At 43.6% G+C, this 23,783-nt stretch overlaps 1 protein-coding gene across 47 annotated transcripts in view; it reads right to left on the bottom strand.

The window, feature by feature from the left end:
* EPB41L3 (erythrocyte membrane protein band 4.1 like 3) overlaps window positions 1–23,783 on the bottom strand; it is a 140,545-nt gene that overhangs the window by 80,813 nt on the left and 35,949 nt on the right. For 29 of the 47 annotated variants that reach the window (XM_072327464.1, XM_072327461.1, XM_072327455.1 and 26 more), the window contains exon 1: window positions 15,096–15,231. The exons of 12 other annotated variants lie outside the window; for them this stretch is intronic. The gene's annotated coding sequence lies outside the window, so the exon portion shown is untranslated. Of the gene's footprint in view, window positions 1–12,948; window positions 13,266–14,335; window positions 14,451–15,095; window positions 15,232–23,783 lie in introns of those variants that run through there. 6 more of the 47 variants (XM_072327432.1, XM_072327420.1, XM_072327418.1 and 3 more) reach the window with 5 other exon arrangements.

Genomic DNA, 23,783 nt, shown 5'->3' on the forward strand with positions numbered 1-23,783 from the left:
TTACGTATTCATGCCACTTGACATGTCCTATAATGCCAAAATTTCCTTATTCCCCACAGGAAATTTATTATGTACACTGACTCCCTTGCCTTACTGCTCAAGACAACTTTCCCAAATGTCTGACCTAATTCTTCCTACTTGAAATGTAAGCACACTACTTCTTGCTGTGACGACGGTGGATGTGTGCAATGGCTCTGCAGCTTGCAGACAACTGCCGTCCTCCCCTCAGACTCCTCTCTCCTCTGCCTCTTCTTACAAGTCCTATTTTTAGCCCTCTTATAGACTCTCCCTCCTCTATTCTCTCTTTCCAATCAGTCCACCTCTTGTCTGAGCAATAGTATTCAAGCCTTACTTTCAGCTCCAGATCAACTAAATTTAGTGGTGCTGAACCAACTGTACAGAGTGTCTTAAGACAACATTCTTCATGCTTCCTGGTATTAAAAAGCTCACCATCTTCACAACATTATAACACTATGAACTTAGTTTTAACCTGTGATTTATTTAAAATCCTACACTGTTTTCTCTTTTGGCTGAAGATCTCCCAAGGGGAAGAAGGCAATCTTAACTGTATTATATTAAGTAAAAAGTAAGCAAAAAAAAGAATTCTACTAGATGGATATTTATTATTAGATTTATTTTCCATTTTACATTTTAGAAGTTCTTTCTTTTGTGCTGACTGACATTCCAGCAAGTAATGTATTCATTAACGTACATGATCTAGTTTCAGTGACAGAGTACCCATGATTTATGTTGCAACAACTGCAGCTCCCCATATATCAAATACAGTCAAACCATAATACTCTTTTATTTATCAGAGTATTCGAGATACTTACAGGAAATATTTCTAGTTTCACTTCTAGCTTCCATCCTTTATTGAAACAACCATTTAAGAAATACCCACCTCGGTACTCAGCAGGTGTTAATAACAACTGCTTGGCATGGCTGACATCTCAGCACGTTTTCTCTGTAGTAGGTTCACAAGAGTGGATAATGCCTTTAAGAAACCTCAGGAACTCCAGTTTCTCGTCTGATTTCAAGAGCTGCAGGGAAATTAAGGTGACCCCAGTGGCAGTGCTGGCAGTGCCATAACTTATTAATAAATTGGGAGTAATCTCACATCTGCTAGCAAAGCACAGGAAAGTCTATTCCATTTTACAGTCTCTAGCCGAGTCAAGCACATTAAAATATGTATTACTTCTGTCTACCTGTCACTTCCTGTAGCACGCTTAGGTGAACCTATGGCTGCAAGCCAGAACTCAAACTGTTTCAACACAAGTAGTGCTTTTGGGGAGAAGTTATTTGCAATAGAAGTGTCAGCTCCCTTCTGATATGCTGGCAAATGCTTAGTTCAGCTCCAGATGAACCAAAAGCTAAATGGTCAGTAAAAACTGTGTTTTCATGTTAATCAAGGCATCTTAAAATGTTCAAGAAAAACAGAAAACAAGAAGACTACGCAGGATTCTTTTAAATTGCATTTTGAGAACAGCTTCAGTGTTGATTTCTTAACTTTTGTTTAGTCTGTCCAAGCATTTCAAGCAGGTGAAGCATCAGTGGTGCTCCAAATGGAATTACTACATAATTCTGACTGCATTCTTTCAGCTCAAAAGCGTTGTTTTGAGAACAATGAAACAGATGTGACATGTGGAGGGAAAAGAGAAGAGCAATTAGAGGGGCTGCATAGGAGGTTCAAAAGCCCCATAGGACTGTAGCCACGCAGGTGGTTCCATGCCATACAAACATCTGCAGGGACTGCAGCACACTGGGCTGTGAAGGAAGAAAACCCCAATCTATGTCACACCACCAAGAACGTCTGCTCTTCCCATTGCTGGTATCAGCAGCTGGTGTCCATTGGGACAAACAGACCAAGGAGCTGGCTGATAGGCAGCTATAAGATAACACTTCAGGAAGTAGCAAACCCATTGCTAGACAATGAATGGCATTCAGATAACTGAAAACTTGCAGAAAGGCTAGCTGCAGCTGGCTTAAGTAGATACAAGTGTGGACTTGGACATGTACATATTCTTAAGAAGGAAAGCAGATTGCAAGATTTCAGGGTGGAGTTCTGAGACTTCTGTCTAATCCACTAGTGCTAAATAAGACCAGAAACATGGCAGGGGCCTATGAGTCCTGAAAAGCATCTAAGTCTCAGAATTACAGCTATAATTAATGGGTTTTCCAAGCTGAGGGGAAGAAAAATCAACTGAAAAAAAAAAAAAAAAAAAAAAAAAAAAGTCAGCAGCCTGCGAACTGAGTGAGTTAAGAATTCCTTCTCTCACTCACAGGCAAGCATCCAAGAAAGGGCAGAACTCCCAAAACACTAACCCAAGGCACTGTTTTATCCCATTTGCAAACTTTTATGGTCCCACAAAAGAACATTTATTCAGAAAGATGATGTTGTGTTTGTTTGGTTTTTTTTTCCATATTATTTCACCTGTAATTCAGTATGTTGCTTAAGCTACGCTGACGAAACTGTAACTAAACAGGCTGAATATATATTCCCAACATGAACCATATTTTATAAGATGCTTTTTTTTTTTTTTTTTTTTTTTCTTTCTCTCTTTCTTTTTCTCCCTGCTCATGCTCCAGAGGACAGGAAACGCCTGCTGTGAATTCTTGTCCAGCATTTTGAATACCACATGAAGTGCTTTCTTTTCATTGCCAGAGAACTCCCCAAGGAACATAAGCTCTCCGAAAAAGAAAGAGGTGTAAATACCTTTCTCCTCCTTCACCAAGTGGAAAGTAGAACCAGCAGTCCCCAGGACACCCCATACCCACCCCAGCTTGAGGCACTAGCGGGAGCCCATTGTCCCCATTCACGTGAGGGTACCAATCCAGTTAACTGCACTGTCAAAAAGAGCTGGATCTGAGATCACAAAGCATGCAAGAGCTGAAAATGTTTGGTATTAATATCGTGCTGCTATTTTTTAAGAAGCCAGCTGGACTATCTTCTACACCACAGCCATACATTATTAGCAGTCATACACTGATTATGCACGGGAAGGCCGAATTACTGCTGTCATGCAGCTACAGTGTTGTATGTTTCATATGGGACACTTGTCACTTATTAAACCATACACACACTTTTTGTTCTGTACAAGGTTTTGATTTTCAAGGAAGATAATGTACAACCATAAATCTATTAAACGTATTATAAATAATGCCAAATGTTCCAACTTGTTTGATTTTGGGGGGAAAAGAATTCCAAAAACCATGACACTTGTTTTACTCCTTTAACACTCAGTTCAGCATATCATTAGGCCACAGAAGCCCGTATGGTTGAGCAGATCTGTTACTGCAGCTGATAAAACAAAGTCTTAAAATTCACAGCCAACAGAGATAAATCCAAACTTTTCCATATATATTACAATCCTTCCACATAAGGATAGAGACTCCACTGAAATGTCACCATTGCGTGTCTGTTTTAAACACCCTTCAAAATAAAAAGGTTTTTTTTTTTTTTCCTATAGCTCTGTAATCATTCTTTGTCCTCTCAAAGGATGCCTTCTGGTAACTGCGGTGTGCTAAAAAGCAGATCCCTTAAGTCGTGTGTGCACCTAGCAACCTTGTGTCTGGCACACATCCCTCCCAACTCCTCCTCATTCAAACAGAATGTATGTAGTAAAAAACCTGTACCACAGGAATAAAAAAAAACATACTATTTTCACACCACACCAAATGCACTTGAATGAAAAAATTCCAGTCCTGGGGGAAAAAAAAACAACAAACCACCAAACCAAAACAAGCAAACAAACAAAAAAACAAACAGATAGACAAGACTGATTCATCTTTAAGACTATATTGGCTTATAACTGTCCAAGCCATAGGTAACATGACAGGTCTCAGCACCAGTGGCTGACCCTCACAACAGGACTTTGATATACAATCACAGAATACTCTGCCTGTATGTCTGCGACACCATTCTCAGTATGCTTAGAGCGAGCCCCACGCTCAGCAGCATGGGTTTTCCAATCTGTTTCACTTGCAGTAGGAGCCTGAAGCACATTTCCAGGTGGTCCTATCCCATACACTCTGGTTCCTAACAAAGCAGGTCTCAGCAGGTGATCAGGTTCTTAGCACCTGATGCCTCAGATCTCTCAGTCAGTGCAGATATGCCCCTTCCCTTCCACTTCTTCTCCCTCCCTTTGTTTATACCTAGCCACAGTGCCCATGCACAGGGCTTCAAAACAAACATAGGATTTTTTTTGCCTCCATCTTAATGTTTGTAAATGTTTACAATGATTTCACAGAGACTGAGCTCATGTATCAAGAAACAAGCGACCTGGAGTGCCTGAGTGCTCAAAGCCCCCACACTTCTGGACGCTGTGCTTTATGTTCTTTATGCACACTGCTGCTCTGAGGCCTACAGCAAACAGCTGTCAGTAACATTCACTCCTTCAGCTAACACTTTCCCTAATCCCTAACTGAATTTCCAACCTATAATTAAACTTTCCAGCTGCCATCCTCAGGGATGGCACCAATATCCATCATTTCTTTCTAAGTAGTCACTAAAAAGCTCTTTTTCCAATTTCTAAGACCACAGGCTAGGACCAAAGCTTCTTACACTTATAGGTTTTAGGTCACAAATCTTCCATTTACTTACAAGTTGTCTCATCTTTTACGAAGAAAATTAATAGCCAAATAATTAAACTTAAAACATTTTTATAGTGCCAATAGGTAGATTGCAAAGAGACTGAGGGGTGAAAGCTGCAAGCACTCTGCTATTTGGTGCAGCAAATCCACTGGCAACAACTACACATCTACCGGGGCTTACAGAGTGGCTCGATCCGAGCCCAGAGTTTTCAATGAAAGAATTAAGATGCTGTTGTTGTGGTGTTCAAGAGGACCTGATGATGAGAAAAATACTGGTCTCCCAGATGGAAAAGAAAGAGAGAGGATGTCTGAAGCAAGCCCTGTAGATTTTTATACCATTAGGGCAACTAAGCAAGGCAGGTCAGAGCCTGCTTCAAGAGGGTGATGGCCCACAAGCCCTGTGGATTTGTGACACAAAAACCCCACTGAATATGCACAAACTCATGTTATACTCAGTCCCAGTGGAAATACAGCTTGAAATGTCTGCACAGCCAAAGGCTCAGCTGGAGGATGGACAACCATGCACCTCGGATCCCACTGCTCTGAAAAGCAGGATCCCATATCTCCAGTTATTATTGGCTCCTGAGCAGGGAAATGTCTGCAATGACAGCACCATGACCACAGAGAAAACAGCGAGTGGGCTCCATTCATAACATCAGTAACCCCAATAATGCACAACCCTGAAGCAACCAATATAGGAATACTGTAGGTCAGCCCTCCTCTCATCCCCTCTTAACATGTTTAGAAGTCACAATGTGCCTTGGTGTTGCTCTTTGCCTCACGTGGCAGAGATAAACTCAACCCTTCAGATGCAGTTTTCATGCTTCTGGAGCTGCAGGATGGTTTCATGAGAGATGAAGGCTGTACCCATGCAGAAGGTTTTCTGATGTTTAAATCAAGTGGGGGTACAGGAAAAGAATGCATTTGATTTAAATGTTACCCCGCTGTTCAAGGTTGCCAATTTTCTTCCCAACTTTCTGCTAAGTGCTTTAAGGTTTTATTGTCGCAAAACATTTCAATTACCTCTCAACCTTTATCAGCTTCTGCATGGCTATTTTGGGAGACTATCAAAAGACACATCATTCTGGTTTCATTAAGTCTGAGAGCATCACTCCTCAGCGAAGAGATCACACCTGACAGGTGTGAAAACTCAAAGTTTGGACAGCTCTGGCTTGCTCCTAGCGGCAAGGCAAGAAAGGTCAAATTTTCAAGTGGAAACAAATACACTTTCAATTATCTCTGAACTACAGGTGAAACTTACTTCCCTCCTTACATGAAACATTTCTTTAAAGATGAATTTTGATGAAAGCAGATTGCACGTTTAAGCTTCAACCACCAATACTATGAAAGGTTAGGAGCCCATGAAAATAACATTTCATTTGAACTGACAGTTTTAATCACAGGATAACTCTACAAGAGGTGTGCCTGCTGCAATTTAAATTTCCACCTGACAAGACAAATTCTTAATGTTTGTGGTGTCTACAATAAAGGATCAAGCAGCATTTACCCACAGGGAGATCTGGTGCAGGGACTCCTGGGAGTGGGGAAGAAGGAGCAGAAGCAGAATGGAGACAGGAACAAAAGTTGGTGGGTCTCTTCTGCACTTCAAAAGAGCAGGAGAGTTGGAAGGAAAGACTAAGGAGGTCTTCTACCCATGCCTGAGTGAAAGCCTTACTCAGTATCAGTCCCTCCTACCTTTCTCCATGGAAGGCTGCACATATTCCAAGCTCCTGTTAAGTTTTCAAGCAGTTGCCTTACCGGTTCGAAGATGTACAATGTAACAGTCTGCAGAACCACTCCACTGTTCACTACCATCAATGGAACCAGCAAATTCTTCAGGAGTAACAGAAAAATCTTTCCTGCCTCACTACACCCGTTTCAGAAGATACCTTACATACTGCAGAGCTGCTATGTTAAGAGACATTAAATATTGCACTTGAATACAATTTTTCTATCTCTGTAATAGTCTTAATAAATAATTTCCCTATGGAGTGCCTAACTAGAGTTCAGAAAGAAATACTAGTCTCAAAAATTTCCACTGAGTTACTTCAATTGGGTTTTCCAGGGACCATAATTTCAGAATAGTAGCTTGGAGTACATTGTTTTAAAACCAAGGCCAAATACCACTAGAAAGCAGGATTCCTCTCTTGAGTGTCTCAAGATGTTGGGCTTAAACGTATTCTAGCCAAAGAGCTGCTCTGGCGTAGCCAGCTTCTCCAATTGGAATGCTTTTAAGTAGGAAATAATCCTGTTTATCATTCAAACACTTATTCAGACTCTTGCTAATGTTTGGGCTACTCCTTCTGAATTTCCGGACAGTTTCTTTCAGGCTCAGCAGTCAACATTTAAATAAGATATATTTAATCATGAGTTTGTTTGTTTGTTTTTAAACAGTGCCATGTATGCAGAAATAACTGCTTATCATATCAACATTAACAAAATACAGCCAGCAGAAACCAAATACAAAACAAGCAAAAACACTCACATCCATCTGAACTAGTTTTGTTTAGAAAATTAACAGACAATGCATTTCAATGGCTAAGACCTTGATTTGTGTGCAAAGTTCCATCTCACAGAGATTCTTCTTAGAACATCATCACAAGCTCAGAGGATGCTACTAAGGAAGCAAACTCACAGTTCTGCCCATTAGGAACAGCAATAGCCCTGGAATGACTTGAAGGAATGCAGCAAAACATTTTTTTTAGTGAACTAAATGTATCTATTTTATCACCTTATAACTGCTTGGGAGCTAGAGAATGATGTATCTTTATAATGTACATTCTGGTTTGTTACTGTATCATCCATTACACATCAGCATATTTCACTTTGGAATAAAGCACAAGAAGATTTCTCACAAGACTACGGAGATACATTTGTAGCAATTTCCACAGACCAGTCAGAAAAAGGAAGCAACTGCAATGATTGTGTTCTTCAAAGCAACCTCTGAGGATCAGAAGGTCATAGGGGATATGCCCTTTCATACCAGCTACCTTGCTATTACATAGAAAAACACCAGCAAGAGTTAACAAAGAGTTGCTTCAGACGATGGGAAGCACAAAACACAGGCAAGTCAGAGGGGATTCACAACAACAAAGGTCTGGGGAAAACACAATTGTGTCTGCACAGGAGATACGTAAAAACAAAAATGGAGCTTGAGAAGAAGCAAGTACAGAACTAGGCAGATGGCAGACAGAGAGTCACTGAAGTGAATGATCTTTACAGTCATCCAGTCCAAGCATTAGCCTATCCCCACCATGCTCACTAACCATGTCCCTCAGTGCCACACCTTTATATGTCTTCAGCACCTCCAGGGATAGTGACTCTACCACTTCCTTGAGCAGCCTGTGCCACTGCCTCACTGTACTTTCTATGAAGACATTTTTTCTAATATCCAACCTTCCCTGGCATGACTTGAGACCACTTCCTCTCATCATCCTATCACTATAACCTGGGAGAAAAAGTTGACTCCCACCTCACCGCAACCTCCTTTCAGGTCATTGTAGAGAGCAATGAGGTCTCCCTTGAACCCCCTCTTCTCCAGACTGAACACTCCCAGTTACCTCAGCTGCTTCCCATAAGGTCTGTGCTCCAGACCCCTCACAGCTTTGTTGCCCTTCTCTGAACACACTCCACGGTCTCCATGTCTCAAGAGAAGTGAAGAGCAATACACCCTGTAGCTTTAATACTGGTACTCTTTCTGCATAAGCTGCTAGTACTCCTCTGGCCCATACAGCGTAGGAACAACTATCCTGATTCATAGAATTCCAGAATGGCCTGGGTTGAAAAGGACCACAGTGATCATCTAGTTTCATATCCCCTGCCACAGACCAGGCTGCCCAGAGCCACATCCAGCCTGGCCTTGAATGCATTCTAGGGGTAACCCCAAAAAATCAAACCATTTGTCAGATATTGGAAAGAGACATTTTATGTCCATACAATTAGTGAAGCAGTGGAAAATAAAAAAAATCAAAGAGGAAGGAGCTTTTTTATTCTTCACTTCAGCATCCTTAATTCAATCACTGTCCCCTCAGGCTGAGAAAAGGGCTGGCTTTACCACTCTGCCCTATCATTCTAGTAGAGAAGCTGCAAAGAACAATATTCCCGCTTTATATTTGATATGAGTACAAGTAAAGTAGTTGTGAATTCACATAGTGAAGAACAAGTCAAGAAATCTGTGTCACACCACTAGTAGATGATGATAAAATGCTCCTTTTTATCTTTAAATGTTGTGAAATTCTTATGTTTTGGTTTGGCTTTGTAAGAGCTCTGATCAGTGGGCACTGATCAGACACAACCACATCTCCAATACTTATGAGAAAGGATGGTTTGTCAAAGAAAATTAGTAATAACAGTATTTCAGCATAAAAGTAATGAATGTTAATTATTACTGAATTAACAATTTTGTTATGCACCAATGCGAGCAAGGACAAAATTTATGCAGATAGAAAGCCTGGTTGGACACATTTAAGAGTACTCAAGAAGGAGGTGGGTGCAGTACTAGTGACATCGAGAACAGGACACAAATCAGAAGCCAATCCAGGGCCAGCACCAGGACTAACACCCAGGAGAGCCCAGCAGCCACCTTTCCTTGCTGCCACGGAGGGTTCCCACTGTTGTTGCAAATAAGTGATCAAACCCTGACAGCACGCTGGCACAGAATTAAAGACTTACAATTGCCATACCTAAAAATTCTGTCTCTAAGTCTGCTAAGAGAATGCTTGCAAAACTCTTTAATAAATCATAGAAATCAGATGGAAATTAGGTCACCTTGCCCACGCCTCCCATCCATGCAATGCATTTGCTCCCCGTACTGCTGAGTGTTCTGTCTCAGCAACCTCTAAATGATTCAGGTGGTGAGGTGTCCCCTGATTCCCCAGGCAGCGCAGCACATCTCGCTGTCAGCACAGGATGCTTCCCACCCACCTCCCTTCCACCCCAGTTCTGCCTCTTTCTGACTTGAGTCTTTCCCTGCTCCTATTTCCCTCTGTCTCCTCCATGCTCTTGGTGCTGCTTTCAACTGCCATCTAGCAAAAACTGTTGCTCAGGAAACGTTCTTCTGCCTCTCCTGTAATCCCACTGTAGTGCGCTGCTATTTATAGGAGGAAAAGGAGGTGGTAAGGGAATGAAAGGCTGCCAGCTCCAGCTGTACCAGAATAATGCTCCAGTACACGGAAACTACATTACAGTGTTTTCCTTTAAGCACATATAATTAACCAAAATTTTCAGTCTTCTGGAATGATCCAAGAGAGAAGAAAGGGAAAATGTAGGCTCCAACACACACATAAAAAAACAAACAAACAACAATCTCAGTCCATCTTTAAACCCTGCAGCTGAGCTTGCCATTCTGCAGCTTCTTCAAAGATTTTCCACTGGCACTTGCCTACTGTGATAAATGGTTAAATCGGCAACATACTGAAAAGTAAAATGGCAAATGTAGTTACCTCTTATAGAAAACTACTCAGTAAGAGGCAACTCCATGTAATGTCAACCTCTAAAGCGGGGTTTTACTCCTCATTTGGGCTGATCATGGGCAGACCCTGTTCTCCTCCCAGTCAGCCCTGTGCAACTCTGACTAACACAGCTGCCAAGTTCCCCATGGAAATCACTCTGCAACCAGTGCATGAGCTACCAAGACCATGTAGGAAAACTGAAAATATATCACTTGTTTTGCTGGGACTTTGTTTAAGAATACACTTTTCTGTTTTTTAAGCCAAACCACGTATTTGCTAATGCCATAAGGTTAAGCATCAACTATTAGGAAAAAAAACAGTGGTACCGCATTTCTTGACGCAAGCACTTCCATACAACAATGTTTCTGTCTGCCTAGATGCATACTTTCAGGTATCTGGACAGATGCCCACAGCACCCACACAGGACAGGGGCTGAGCACTGCACACCCAAAACGCTGCTCTGCAACAGCTGTAACTCAACAGAAAAAAAAAAAAAAAAAAAAAACAGAGATGAATTCAGCAGATGTGGTGAAGTAATCATCTCCAGGGTCCTCCAAGAGATTACAGCTTCCTGATCTGAGCTACAATTTGTAGGGTCAGGTCACAATGCCACTGTCTACACCGGATCAAGCCTCATTTCGTAGGCAAGGTTACCAATTATCAAGGGAAGATGCACAAAGACATTACCCTGTGCAAGTCAGGATACAAGAACAGGTCTCTCAGCTAGCATAAACATATGTTTCCTAGGTCTGGAGGAGCATTTATTTATTTTTTTTTTCCCCACAGCCTGTCTGCATTTACTGGCTTATTAAATGAGATTTTATTTGCAGTCAGTATGTCCTAGGAAACCAGAAGGCATTAAGACATAATTGCCCTCAGACTGATGAGGAGTAAACAAGGTGACTTCCATCAGGGATGCAGCTCAGCTGCCACCAGCAGTGCCATGGGGACCCAAACAAAGGGGGACCCAGGAGTGAGAGAAGTCACAGAAAGGGGACGTGGGAAGGGAGGGGAAGCCATGCTGGGCAGTGCGGCTGGGTAGATGTGTGTTCTTGTGTGTTCTCCCCTATAGCCCAATAAGGCACTGTGATGACTTGCTACTTCCACCACATTCATCAGCAAACACACACTGCACACAAACAGATGCATGCGCATGTATCCAACACTGCATCTCACTAACTATTCTCTTTACACTCTCCCTCCTCCAAATTTTTTTCTTTATATCCACAGATGCTTTCAATTTCTTTCACTCCTTTCCCCACACACTCTCCGTCTCCCATCTTCCGCATTCTTCTTTAACCCTCTAAGCTAAAGGCTTTCCTCAGCAGGATCCCACATCTGGTAGGGGATTCTCACACACATTTCAGTGCTGCCTTTGTTCCTTGGCTTGCCAACAAATGAGTTCTGATAGGTAGCACAACAGCTGAAAGGGGTTCTCTGTCTGTGATGCACAAAGTACTTGCAAGGTTGGTACAGAAAAGGGTAAAAACGGAAGGGATCTATCTAAAAAAGGGTTTTCCTCTTCTTTTTAATTGGTATGCACCTTTTAAACTTTTATTTCTGTATGGCCTTTTCATATGCTGTGTCCTATAGTATATAACTTGATCCATAAGCGAGTTGGGAGATTAACATCATTTCTTTTTAGCTTTCATCCATTTTACTTGAAAAACAAACAGCTTTGCTAACAAAACAAACAAACAAACAAACAAAGAAGTAAATCCTGAGCCAACAAACTGACTATTACTCAAACTGTATTACATTGCTTATTCAGGAAAGCGTGCAGGAGACCCTGAGCTTGCTGTTTACATAGCACACTGTCTCGCATTAACTCAGTTGTCCCAAATCCTGACCATTTCAGCTTTTATAACTGCACCCACTTCCCAGCAACCCTTCTGAGTTTCCTCCACACTGCTGTTTGCAGTGACAGCTATGGGTAAGGGCAGGACAAGAGCAGAGAGCCTGTGGGATTTCTCTTCTCAAAGCCAACATGAGGGGTTATGCTCCTCCTCTCCACTGCTGGTGCTGTTCGGTTCACTGGCTGGAGACCTTCCCAAAGGTGTCCATCCAGCAAAGGGAATAGTAAGGGCTACGTATCCACATGTAGCCCCGGACCACTACCCCATCGCTAGAAATGGAAAATATTGGAGCTTAAAAATTAAGAGAGCTGCTATAGAGCTGAGATAATCCTTCTCTAATTTGCACCAAGTAAAAGCAACCCATCATAATCCATCAGAATAAACATATTTTCAGTTTATAAGACAGCAATCTTATTTTTCACTGATAGGGGCATGCTTATTTTCACTTGATTACAGAGAGATTAACTCTGAACAAAATGCTCTGAGAGTTCAGACTCTGCAATCCTGCCTCCAGTTAGCTATATGACAAGTCAGACACTCAGGCACATTCCCAGCCATAGTGGAGATATTTCAATGTGGGAAACAGTTGTCAAGGCTTTCATGTTGAAAATGCTGGAACTCAAGAGATAAGGTGGATGCTTCATCTCATGAGCCCCAAGTATCTTTTATAAGCACTCCTGAATGTCTTCTCTGAGACAACCCATTTACTGCTACATGAGATTTCCATGAAACAAGCCTGTACGCTGCCCGCTGTGCATAACACATTTAAAGCGTTTCAAGAAGTTACTGTGAACTCCACATCATGCCCTAAATACACCCAAGTGGCATTTGACAGGTTTAAGGAACCCACCACGCACAGCCTCCAAAGAACTCACACTCACTGCACCAGACAACAGAGATAACAAAACACAGGTGATAGCATGCTGCTGTGGGTCAAACCCACTGCCCGAGCTCACGTTAACTATAAGAAACCCACAGCCTTCAGATAAAACCTTGCAAACAGCAGCTCTTTGCCATCAAAGATTTCCCCTGCAGACAGAAAAAGACCTCACCCAGTTTAATTCACGAATTACGTAAGTCGCAGCTTCACCTTCACTTGCTCCTTCTTAGAATAGAGAAGAAAGCCCAAAGTAAAATTAGAGCCCTTCAGCTCTGCTGCAGTTCCTCAGAAGAGAGGCACAGCCCTGCCCCACCCTGCGGCCCCCAGCCCTCCTCCTCCTTCTCCTCCTCCCAGAGGCTGAACCTGCCCACCGCAGAAGCAGGCTCCCATCAGATGACACAAAGGCAACGGATGCTTAAGGCTGGCCAATTCTCTGGGGATGATGATTTTCCTCTGCAGAGAGCAGGTCTGTGGTATGCTGAAGGCTCCGGGAGCCTTCCTGATCCAGTGCCAGCAGTCCTACAGCTTTTACCCCAATGCAGTGTTCCAGGACTCTCCTCTCCCATATTGCCATGCAGGGCTCATCCCAGCACAGAAGCTGAAAGTTTCCAGCCCACAGCGAGCAGCACTTGCTCATCTGTGCAAAGGAACACACATAGGGGTGCGGCAGGACCAGAGATTTCGTCGCATCCTGATGCAGCAGGGTGGTCCTCACCTTTCCTACACCACAAAGGACTCAGTGCCAGAGTTTCAGAGGAAAAGTTTAAGCCTGATCAAATCTGACCACCATTTAGTGGTCAACAATGTATTTTGCTTAGTTGCTTCGAAACTATGTTCACATGTATATACTTAATATATTGTACATATACATACACAAATCTTCCAGCTTCCTATTGACATAGAAAATGCTGGAATTGTTAAAAGCTAAAGGAATGAGTTGACATTCAGACTACCACACCGTAGAACCACAGATGTACATGGGATACACCTCTTATTTGGAAAGCAGCCCTGTGACTTGCAGTTATTTTGACTGCAAAGACTTCAGGTGAACAAAGCAGGCACTTTCCCTTCAACTTACAACCAACATGCACATAGAACATATCAGCATATCAGAGAATCATAGAAGCTGAAAGGGACCTCTGGAGATCAACCAGTTTAAACTCCTGCTAAAGCAGGTTTGCTGCAGTAGGTATCCAGTTGACCAAGCAGTAATTACACTACCTCAAATACAACCACACACCGCAAAGCAGTGCCCGAAGCTCTGATCATCATCCTGAGTGACCTCCTCTACTAAAAGAACCAAAACAAAAATCAGAAAACTGCAAAGCCATGTTGGATGCACTTTGCTACTTGTAACGATGACGAGGCAAATAGTTTTGCAGCGTATCTCTGTACCTGGTAAAGTTTCAGCTCTTTGAATGAAAAGCAAGAAACCCTATGGAGAGAGCAACTCCCCCCCACCCCCCCCCCTTCAACGCCAGTCTCAGTCTCCGAAGGCAAACCTATTCACAGCGGGAAAATTATCACATCAGTGATGTCAAGCATCCCGACGGGCGCACCTTTGGCTGTTTTCCTTTCCTCCCCCCGGGAGCCCCGTGCGGGCACCGCCTCTGCCCTGCCGCGCACCTGGGGGCCCACCCCGAGCTCTACGCGCGATGCCCCTGCAAGGAGCAGCCCCGCCGAAAGCTGCCAACCCCCCGGGGGGTGGGGGCCGCGGCTGCCGGCCGGGAGGGGCCCGGGTGGGGGGGCGGCGGCGCTGGCACTGCAGCGGTCCGGAGCCGCGCTGTACTCCGTGCATAACCACACCCACCGCATTGCAGAAGCCACGGCCCGTGGGGGGGTGGAGGGGATGTAGAATAAGGGGGAGGGGGGGGGCAGGGAGGGAAAGAGTCCCCCCCTCGCAAGGCCGGGTGGGGAAGGAGAGGAGCGGGTGAGCGGTGAAGTTTGCTATAAAAATCGCAATCGCTGTAAAAAAAAAAAAAAAAAGAAAAAAAAAGAAAAAAAGAAAAAAGATAAATCAATAAAACGGCAGCACGGGCCCTGGGCAGCCCTCCGCTCACCGCCACCCCCCCTCCCCGCTCCCCGCCCGGGAGCACCGCTCGCTGCCTCTCCCCAGGGCAACCCCGGGGCCTCCGCGGCTGCTGACTTCAAAAATGGCTCCTAGGAACGAGCTCTACGTACGTCTATATAAACCGGTATATATTTAAAAGAAAAGAAAAAAATGAAAGAGGGCTGCAATCTGTAACACCCCCTCTGTAGGGCATACCCTCCACTTCCCCTTGGCGGAGGGCACGGCGCGTAGCAGGGCCGGGACGGTACCTGGGGACGGCAGCGGCAGCGGGCTAGGGCTGCTCCCGGCGGCGGCCACGCGTCAGCAGCGAGCGGCAGCGCAGCCCGGCTCTGCCCTGAGCGAGCCTCCGCCGCTCCGCAGCAAATCAGGGCTGTCTGTGCAGGCTGCTCCGGAGAGAGGGAGGGAAAAAGGCACCAAAAAAAATAAAAAGGTCCACGCCGCGGAAAGCGGTAAAAACTGGATGCTGGCTGCGAGTGGAGAGCGCGGGGTGCCGCTCTCTAGCAGCAAGAGAGGGTCCCCGCAGGGCACCGGGATCCCCACCTGCGTCCGGGCAACTGCGCAGTTCGTGGTTCAGCGAAACGATTTCTGCTCCGTAGGCGAGTTTGGCTGCTGCGGTTGCAAGCAGCCCGAGCGGATAGGGAGAGTGCCTGGGAATTCGAAACCAGCAAGCTGGGTGCTGACAAGGTCTGGCTTTGATTTACCCGCGGGATTCTTACCGTGTGTGGGGGGTGGGGGTATCAGCTTTTTAATTTCCAATGACGAACCACAGGCTTTAAAAATCTGGCCTCTATTTCACACAGCATCATCACCAAAACAGAAATAAATGCAGCTCCAAGCGCACATTGGCTGCTGACCCAAAAAAAAGGGTAATGTAAAACTGAAAATGACTTTGGAGTTTTGCAGTCCTGGCTGCATCGGGGAGAAGCACAGCCCAACACCCTCATGCTGCTGCAACACATGGGTAAAGGAGGCTTATTCCCTCTATAGATTTTATCTTTAAGAACCCCCCTAAATGCTAAGATCCCAACTTTATTCAGGCTTCTGCTATGAATCAGGGCTGAGGAAAGAAATATCTTTTAATTAGCAGCATCTCCATGGGATTTCAGCAAGGAAAGAGGTTTTGACATTCAGCAGTGGATGTCGTATAGCTCAGGTCTGCAGAACCACGTTGCTCTGCACCTAATGCAGAGCTGCCACTTAGCAGATCTGGAGTGCTGCACCAGGCACAAGGCTTTGGAAGGAGAATGTGTGCCATCAGCTAAGAGAGGGCGTAGCTCTAGACATGTAGCTTAAATAAAATAACTCATATACTCTTCAACAGGAGCATCAGAAGCCATTGTGACTTACAAGGGAATATACCCAACAGCTGAGACATACAGCAGTGTTAACAAGGTTTAGTTTGGGGGGAAAAAAAAAAAAAAAAAAAAAAAAAGGAAGAAAAGGATGGAGTTTGAATCAAATAAGAGTCTCAAGAGTGAGCTGTGGGACATGGTGCTTCGGGGCCACATCTACTGCCCTTGAGCAGGGATATGCCCCCCAGAAATAGCACACTGAGCTCCCCTTTGTGGATACACTGTGTATCTAATAGCATATTTAATCTGAGGACCTAAGAGCTTTAAGCACATTGATTTAACCTCAAAACATTGAGTGGTATTAATAGGCTCTTTTTTCAGGCAGGAAATCTTTGCAGTCAATATTAAGTAGCTGGGACCTCTGCATTGCTGCTATGGGCCTGACTTTAGTGCTCTTAGCCCTCACGGTCTTGCTGAGTGTTGTTTCTTTCCTCTTTGAATGTTATTTTCTAATTCTGAAGTGGGTTAGTTGGCCAGCATGCCCCAACTCCTATCATACAGAGCTCCATGCAAAGTTTATGTCTGATGAATCAGCAGTTTTTGAGTATTATTTTAAAACCACCTTCTCCAGTGATCTTTAGCAAGCTGTAATTGCATACTCCTTCCACACAGGTGGGAAAAGCGAATAATACCCACGCTTCGATGGAATGTTAGCAGTGTCTATTTAGATGAAAGGAGCTCAGATGATGAGCCTGAGCAGTGCCAGACAAGACCAACCTCCTGCCCTGTGATGTGACAGTAGCTTCATTTCTGCTATTTTCTTGTGTTTCTGGAGGTCAAGCTTCAGACTCAGATATCAGGAGCAACCACCCAAAGCACAAGGCTTGATACAGTCCAAGGCAGCCCTTCCTCTGGCAGCAGACATACAGCCCTGCTGCACACCATGGAGAAAGGCTGGCCTGCATTCTGCTTGTTTTTTTTAACTCCTACATTTCACTTATTTAAAAACAGTATGAGTTCAGGAGGGATAAGGGATATCATGCTCTTGCAACTTGCACTGCTCTCTCTCAGTGCACAGCCTTTGAACTCCCCTCGTTTCCTGCTGCTCTAGACACGAACTCCACGCATGCCGCTTAGTCAGGGACCAGCTCCTCTCCAGTTCAGTGACTACAGAAACCTTCCAACCTGCTACTGCCGCGTCATCCTCTTTCTTCTTCCAGAAACCTGTTGTTCTCCCATCTTTAACCCCATTCAACTATTCTGTTCTTCCTCCCTTTATTACCACCATAACCATTGCCCTAACAATAGGAATTTCGTCGTCATCTCCTCCAAAGCAATGTACTTCTCTCCCTGTAACATATCACAAATTCACAGGCAGGGTTCTATAGGTCCCTCTGGCCCAGCTCTGCTGCAGCATGGCCACCCAGAGGAGAGTGCCCAGGCCCACATCCAGATGGTTTACAAAGATTCCCAAGGAGGAGACCCCACCGCCTCTGGGCAGCCTGTGCCAGTGCTCTGTCACCTGCACAGCACACATGTGCTGCCTGCTGTTCAGAGGGAATGTCATGTGTTCCAAGTTGTTCCCATGGCCTCTTGTCCTGGTGCTGGGAATGATTGAAAAGAGCCTATCTCCAATCTCTATGCAGTCTCCCTTCAGACACAAGCAACAGAGCCACCCCGAAGACTGATGCTAGGCTGAAGAAACTGCTAATATATTCAGGAAGCTCTGCCTTCCCCTCCCTTTTCTGCCCTTCAGTTTTTCTCCCCCTCAGTGGACACAGGCAACTTTCTTGGGAAAGCCCCACAGGAGGAGGGAGGAAAGAGATCCTGGCATGAAAAGCCAGGAAAGAACAAAGGCAAAGGGAACCTCTGACACAAAGCAGGCAAATTACAGGTGGAGAAAGGTGCAAATCCACTTTCTCATAGGGTACCAGTCTGAGGAGAGCAGACATAAGGAAAATAGGCCTGTGTAGGTAGGCTATTTGGCCATGACAAGGGCTTTTTATAGAGTAGGGGAATGGGGAGTCACAGGGTCTCTGCCAGGAAAGGATGAATAGGCAACCCTGGAAGAGCTGGGACAAGGATTATTGACCAACCCTGGGAACTGCTGCCCAAAACATTCTTGTGATCCCCTAATTGATTGGCCATGGCATTCAAAATAGCACATTACAGAAAAGCAAGACACAAAATTGCTATCAAACTCCGCAAAGGGCTGTCTCAAGCACAGCCAACAGTGAATTAACTGGGTACAGCACTTTGAAAAATGGGAAGTACTGTAGAAGTAGTAGCATTATTACAGAAGTATTAGGAAGATATTTCTCAGCAGACATGGGCTTGGCACTATCTGTCTAGACGAGTAGATGGTTTTGGAGTCAAACTGATTTTTTTTTTATTACCGTATCCACTTCAATTTATTAAAAGCAAACTGTTCTGTCCATGACTCATACAGCTTCGCTTTCTGCATGGCAATGAAACCAAATTCTCATAATTAAGAGCAATCACTGTGATACAGCATCTGAAGGTTAGGTTTGGAAATCAGACCAAACCTTCTATTTCTGTCTTCTCTCACTGCAAATGTTATGTTCGGATACTTCTAATTGGCCACTATTACCATTTGCTTCAAATAAAGAAGATGTAAACCTTCAGGTGAGACATGATTCTTCCCTTAGCACAACTCAAATGGCAAGCCAAATATATTCACAACATTGAATCACAGAATAGCTTGGGTTGAAAAGGACCTCAAGGATCATCTAGTTTCAACCACCCTGCTGTGTTCAGGGTTGCCAACCACTAGACCAGGCTTCCCAGAGCCACATCCAGGCTGGCCTTGAAACATCCAGCCTTGCCTTGAAGTTGCTTGCCTTGAAGTCTTGTTTGAGACCAACCAGCATGGGTTGGCGTACAGATTTACGTGCTTTGTTCTCCAATCTAAGTCTTGTTCTGCCAGTCAGTGTCAAACCCACCCTATTTTAAGACTTCTGGGGGCAGTAAATTTTGCCCCAGTGCTTCTACAAATGAAATTCTGCAAAGATTTACTGCAATTAATTCAGCACTCACTGCCCTTTGTCACTTTCATATCTGTAGCTACTTTCTGACTGAGAGAATTAGCTGGGTTATTAAGAGATTACTTCCCACTGTACATCTTCTGCCCTCTTCATGAACCAAAGGTAACCAAAGTCTAATTAATTTAAGATGTTTTGGGATGTACTCGAGGCTGTACTCCAAACTGACATGAACTAGTTTTCATATTAACAAATTTCAGTTATCTCAATAAGGGCTTTCCATTTCAGTTTACTTTTGCTACACATAATCATTAATATAACTGCACTCTAATTCCATAAACTTTGAGTCTAGGAAATGGAAAATACAGGAGATATGCAGTATGCAGTGAACACTAATTAATTTAAGTAGGGTTCCTAAACAGTTTAACAATGAATGAGGCAAGGGCAACTTTTATTTTCCATTGGCCACCCTGTGACTGAGAGCTTCCCAGATGGTGACCACCTCACAAAGGTCAATACAAGCCATTCTCATTTACTGAGATCGTTCCTGTTGAGTCCAACTACTTCAGCCCACAAAGTGCCAGCTTTTTGTTCTCATTATCACAGTCCATGCTGTTTCTCTCTGTCTGTGGTGCATTAAACAGGAAAGCAGATACCTTCCCCCCTTTCCATGCCACTAAAATCAGTCTTGTATTTCAGTTACAAAACTATCTGCAGCCCCATACATACTCTACTATTCATGAGGCATCTAATTCAGAGAGGAATTTAGCTTGAGCATAAAGTCTTACTGACTCAAAGGAGACTTAATGCACATATGTATTAAGCACCATCAGAAATAGAAAATGACATTCTGAATCATAACAAATGTCTTTTTAAGACACCTTTTCCTTAAGACACTTATAACAAAATCACTCTCTGTGGTTAGGTTAATAGGCACAGCCTTACACTGCTTTTGACCATTTATCTTCTTGAGCTGCAAGATTGGTCAGGTAGGGTAGGCACTTTAATGAGCCTTTGTACAGCACCCAACAGAGTTCACCTCTTATCCTGATGCAGGTTAATAACAAGTAAGAAAAGTTCTAGTATTTAACGTATCAATTATTAAAGTATTAAGTATAAAGTATTACAAGAAGCATAGTTCAAAAAGCATATTTAAGAAGTTCACATTATGAGTGAACACATCTAGCCTATGTCATTCTTCCTGTGTCTCATCCCTGTCCTGAAGCCTTCCACGGTTTCACAGACAATTTAAGTCTGTGTCACCTAGAAAAGCTCCCACCTTTCACCCAGTTTCTGACTGTTCCTTCCCACATCTGTCCTGTCCCCTTCATCCTGTCCCTGCAGCATTTACTGAGTCCATGGGGGGAAGCAAGCAAATCCATCCAAGCTAAAACTACAAAAGAGAGAACAGACCATAAATCCAACCAGTTCCTCACTATGATCACTATGATTCCCCCTTGGGTCTCATCAATATTTTGCACTGACAGAAACAGGCAGAGTGACATGAGAAGTGGAGGTGATGGCAGAGTCACACTACCTCTTTTGGCAGTCACCCGAGCCTATGTTGGCATTAGGCTTTGGTGTTAGGCACCAGCCTTTATTTATGTGAGCTCCTCTACATCACGTCTGTTGATATTTATGCTCAAAAATGCATTAGCTTTTCAAAATATACTCAAATTTAATTTACTGTTGGGATCTCATATTCAGATTCACCTTGGTTGATGGGACACTGTGAACAACAGTGTGGGTTCAAACAGTACAACTGAGCTGAAGTTACTGAGAAATGAAGAAACCCATCAATTCCCTCGATGTGGATACATTTCTCCCCATTGCATCTCGCCATCGCTATTAGTTCTCAAAGTGAGAAAAATAGGAGCTGTAATACAGGCTCTTTTATATCATCTCCTTGACAAGATCTACTGGCATACCATAAAGGTAGGGTGTCATTTCAAAGGGATGAGGCATTGGCACAGGCTTCCCAGGGATGTGGTGGAGTTACAGTCCCTGGAGGTGTTCAAGAAACATGAAGACATGGCACTGAGGGATGCGGTAAGTGGGCATGGAGGGGACGGGCTGATAGGTGGACTAGGTCATCCTAGAGGTCTTCTCCAATCATAATGATTTTGTGATTGTCGGCACACAGAGCAGATGACAGAAAAATAACACATTCCACTTGTTCCTTTCTTACACAGCTGATAACCAGATTAACACAAACCTTCAGAACAACATGGGGGATCTGGTTTTGTATCTCTCATTGAAAAGCAAGCCCATCAAAAGCACATAAATGTTGCTGTTACATTAAGATCAGAAAATTAATCGTCTTTAACAAGCTAAACAAATTATGCTCTCACAAATGACAATGATATACATTTGTGTCCTAGGCACCAAAAAGTACTCACGAAAGGCATCTCAGCCTCTCAACCTTTTGAAAAGCCTTTTATATTTCAAAGATAATGGCTATCATAGGCAGCACCTCCCACTGCAAATGTTTAATTTACCACAGCTGCCCCGAATCAGCACTCTGGGAGCAGGTTTGCATAGTTGCCCCCAATAGCCTGTATGCAAACATCTGTCTGTCTGCTCCAGCACACAGTGCAGAGTTGCCCAGCGACAACCTGAATGCCTTGAGTATCACACTGGCTCGCCAAATCAGGAAAGTTAATCAAGGTAAGCCTGATAGGAAAGCAGAAGCTTGTATAAGGACCATCCATTTGTAAGAGATACTTGGCTTCTTTTCCATAATATTTCTGTGTGTAAAATTTGTTCTTAGTAGTAAAATAAATGTAGAAATTCTGGCACTGCCTCTGGATAAGGGAAATAATTTGTGTGATGGAATTCCTACGGCTGAAATGAAAATCTAAATAATGATGCAGGTTCAAAAATCAATCTTCTAGGAAGGTGTACTGCTTTCCTGTCCCTTAACCAATCAATGAACATGTAAACATGGATTCAAAATATCTGGAGGCCACTGTAGTGCCTCTGGTGACAGCTACAGGCAGGCACTTCTCAGCAGTTACAAACGATATACAAGAATAACATATTAACAGAAAGACTGTGAACAAAAGAGATCCAGGCTATGTTCTCTCTGGTATATAAACTCATTTTGTTCAAGTGTCAACTATATTATTTCCTAGGTCCTATTAAAGTCCTAGGGTCCTAGTAAGAGCAGCCAGACATCCATGACTTTCAAGGTTTCAACACCAGCTCCTCTCCCAAAGCAAGCTGACAAAAGTGGGACTGGAATCTGCTGCAAGATAAATCGTGGTAACAGCATCAGGGCTCACAAACAGCACTGGTCATCAGAACTTTGATGAGATTGAGGTGTTTCATTCACAAGCTAAGCACTGATCACATCTACTTGTACTTTGGTATCTTGACCCCTGAAGCTGCTTAGGAAAAGCCTGCAATTGCCATTGGACCTGTTAGCAAGTATCAACAAAGTATAAGTATTTTTAACAGAAGAAAACAGATCTCACTGAATATGCAACTCCACTGATGCCAGAGGTGCCAGACAAGTGAAATACAGCTGTGAAAGGGTTATTTTCATTTTAAGATGTGGTTTTCTCATGAGAGGACATGTAACTACAGAAATAATGAAAGGTACAAATGTTTCCTCAAAGGAAAAATATGGTGGCGTTGATAAAAAGTGTTGCATTTATACATTGTGCAGCACAAAGTTTGCTTTGCAATAGCCAGAAAACTCTATTACTGAGTTAAGTCTGGAATAAGAAGCACCAAAATCCTCCACTTTTCACTTTCATATTGAATGCACTTCTGAAGGTTTGGGTTATTTCACTGCTTTTAATATAGCATCTAGTTCACACTCCAGAAGTTATTTTAAGTGGAAGAAAAAATTAAAAGGAAAAGTAAGAAAACCAGATTATAGCTTTCCAAGTGTCCAGATGATTTCGATGAGTTGCTTTCCTGTGTTCCTTTCATGTTATGGGGAGCCAAACTGAAGGGAGCTGGAAAGACGCTGAGTAGCATAGGAAAAGTTAAGTGATCTGGTGGCATTCCTCAGGTTTTACTGTCCCTTGCTCTCTATGTTCAGTCCTGACCACCTCCAAAGCCCAATGCTCCAAATATCCTTTTCTCTATTTCTGCCAGACAAGGGAGGGCAACCATATGCAGTAGCTATAGGCATGCTGATCAGCAGCTATGCACACGCTGATATGCCTGTAGTAACATATGCTTTGATTAGTCAAATAGGCTAATTGACCAGATACAGCTAGGCAAGACATTTAATGGCTGAGCTCACTTCAAAGCAAAACATTTCCCTTAGAGAGGCAAGACTGGCCCCTCGACTTTTCCAGACTACCACAGCTCCACCGCCACCACTACTCTTTACTGTTGTTTCTGCTATACAGGGTAGATCTGAATGTGTTACATAAAAGATGCCATAGCAGTGTCTTGTGGTATGGAAGTCTCCATGTCTTTCCTTGCACCACTCTGCTTTGCATTAAGTATACAAAGTCTCGCTTTATCTCCACATTGAGGGATTTTGCCAATCGTTGAAGGAATCTGAAACTGATGATTCAGATGAATGATGAAACCTCAACTCTCATTCTCATGTTCCATACAACTGAAAAGGCAGGAGATAAAGAGGCCTAACAGTGGAGAATTAGCCTCAAGTCTCCACCAC

Source organism: Excalfactoria chinensis, chromosome 2, assembly GCF_039878825.1.
Source record: "Excalfactoria chinensis isolate bCotChi1 chromosome 2, bCotChi1.hap2, whole genome shotgun sequence".
In the NCBI taxonomy this organism is placed as follows: Eukaryota; Metazoa; Chordata; class Aves; order Galliformes; family Phasianidae; genus Excalfactoria; species Excalfactoria chinensis.